Source organism: Triticum aestivum, chromosome 4A (genome assembly GCF_018294505.1).
Source record: "Triticum aestivum cultivar Chinese Spring chromosome 4A, IWGSC CS RefSeq v2.1, whole genome shotgun sequence".
Lineage (NCBI taxonomy): Eukaryota > Viridiplantae > Streptophyta > Magnoliopsida > Poales > Poaceae > Triticum > Triticum aestivum.
Window position 1 is genome coordinate 614,709,160 of NC_057803.1, and position 2,564 is coordinate 614,711,723.

Genomic DNA, 2,564 nt, shown 5'->3' on the forward strand with positions numbered 1-2,564 from the left:
ATTCATCTACTACCACTATAAAAGAAAGTGAGGGGCAGATTCAAACAATCAGGCGCGTCCATAGACAAAATCCAATGGTCCGTAATGGTTCCGTGTTTAACACAACAAGCCACGCAATTAAGCCACCCGCGCCCCCGTTCAAAAACAAAAACCGTTCGCACGACCTCTCGCCTCGCCCGCACGACCTCTCGCCCCCTCCTCCTCCTCCCGCGCAGTTCGCTGTCGCACCGTCGCGTCGTTCGCTGCGTGAGCCGCCCGCCGCAGGTCGCCGCCCGTCGTGCCCCGCGGGAGCCATTCGCCGCAGCGCCGTCGCGCTGTTCGCCGCGTGAGCCGCCCGCCGCGGGTCGCCACCCGTCGCGCGCCGCGGGAGCCGCCCGCCGCAGGAGCCGCCCGCCGCAGGTCGCCGCCCCACCGGCGCGCCGTTCACCGCCCGTCGGGCCCCGCGGGAGCCGCCACAGGTCGTCATCGCGCTGTTCGCCGCCCGCCGCCCATACAAGATCCAGGCATCCAACCCTTTCTCCACGAACCTACTCCAGATTGCTCCACTGATTGTGCCTTCCTTCTGCTTCAGCCGTCACCAGGTGTGTGTTAAGGGAGGACCGGACACGCGTGTGCCAGGGAGGAGGATGCCACCACGCTCTTCGAAGATGTGCGGAGTTGTCGTGCCTGAACGGTCACCGTAGCTGCCTTCGAGGAGGATTTGTGCCTGCATCTTAATGTTCGCCAAGCCCATTACATCGCTGGTGCGGGACACACAACAAAACAAATCTGAACCTCAGCGACATATTTGCTGGTAAAGTCCTCTCCCTGTTATATCTCGGTAGGATGCATTCTTTAACGATTTATTTGCTGGGTTTGTTAAGAAATTCCAAAGATTTCAGAATCTGTTTGGTTGTGTGGTTCACAGTCCCTGGGTGAACAAACTTGTGAGTTTGGTTGTTGGTAGCTTAATTATTTGGTCTTCTATCTAATAGCCAGATGTCGAGTATAAAATTTGAATCCAACTCTAATTGAGAAGACTTGATTTTTTTTTAATCCTGTTGATGAATGGCCTACTATTTCAACCTTTGAAATATTGCTGAATTTGTAACCTGTCAGATCAGGGTAGTTACAACCTATGAAATCTTCTTGAACGTTTGAACCTATGGGATTGGGGTAGCCAATTTTGTATCGTTGATACGATGGCTACATAAACAATTCAGCAAGTTACATCTGCTTCATCGGGTTGATGCTCATGCTCAGCAAGTTTCCTTTCCCTTGAGTCGTTTTGCCTCGGTCGGTTTGTTCTTGTGCAGACAGATGTGTAGACCACATCTTGTAGACGGCTGATATGGATTATGCTCCACCCCTCCATGACTTCACTCGAGTTAATTCCGCGCGATGCGACTGACGCAAAACTATCCTCGGTATCCACAAAGATCACCCTGGGTGATGGCCTTCCTAATATTTATTTATTTTCATTTTTCTTATGCTTATGGCTATAAGTTAACTCCAAATATGAGGTCTGTTCCTCAAGAGATTCATTTGTTGTATCAGAACGATTGCAATAATCCCCATGGTTAAGTAATGAATTCTCTTTTTTTGCAAAAAAAACTCTAAATAAGTTTTTTTTTAAATATGGCACAAAATTCTGATTACATCATGGTGATATTTTTTCTTGTAGGGAGAGAAGGAGGATAAAAAGTGCAGGTCCTCTTCACAGGATAGGTACAGACTTGACTAAGCGATTACTGTTGCTGCGGTTCATCTACATTCATTTTGGACATTGATTCTTGATTTACCCTTATTATTACCATATGCTAACTTAACCATCTCCATCTCTCATGTTAATTCTGAAGACCTTTTATGTGTCATGTCGACAAGGGTGTCTTTGATAAGATATCCAAGCGGGCTGCGTGTGAGGTGAATCAAGGTAACTACATGATGTAGTGAAGTATAAACTCCTCTCCCTGTGAATTTTATGCCAGCTGGGCTTCATTTTAATGCTTGAGTCCTAATATTTCATTTCTCCAAGCTTTTGAGTTCTAATACTGTTCTGTATTCTGAGGTCTTGAACATTTGCCTGCACAACAATGATCTATAATAATTCCCTTCTAAGCCTAGAGATAGTTGTACACATCATTTATTCAATCCTAAATTACTCTATGCTCTGAATTACTCCCGTGGTGCATTTTATGTCCCCCTTACATCTATATCTATGTCTTCTTACTCATATACATGCTTTCCCATGTAATCATCCTTAACAAATGTCATGTTCAATCTGTAACTACTTATCAGGGTATTTTCTGATTTTTTTATGTTGCCGCTTACTGATCTTACGACTTGGAGAGGAGAAGCCAAGTAGCAGCAATCATGCAGCTGTGTCATGCAAACAAACTGAGACTGCAGAAAGTCACTGATTGTACAAAACCAGAAAAACAAATTGCAGCGCAAGCATGCAAAGAGACAATTGCGCAAATCAAACACATATTCAAGTAATAAGTCAGTGAGAGGCTTTATATTAGGCGGTGTACTGCAAAAAGGTGCCTCCCTCCATCATCATTCCATTCTTCTCCTGTTCCCTA

General features: G+C 46.0%; 1 long non-coding RNA gene across 1 annotated transcript; it reads left to right on the forward strand.

Moving 5' to 3' along the window:
• The first annotated feature begins 568 nt into the window (after positions 1-568).
• Positions 569-1,912, forward strand: LOC123082613 (uncharacterized). Its single transcript, XR_006439075.1, has 3 exons — positions 569-793; positions 1,664-1,707; positions 1,839-1,912. It is a non-coding gene; the product is annotated as an uncharacterized lncRNA (long non-coding RNA).
• Positions 1,913-2,564: the final 652 nt, after the last annotated feature.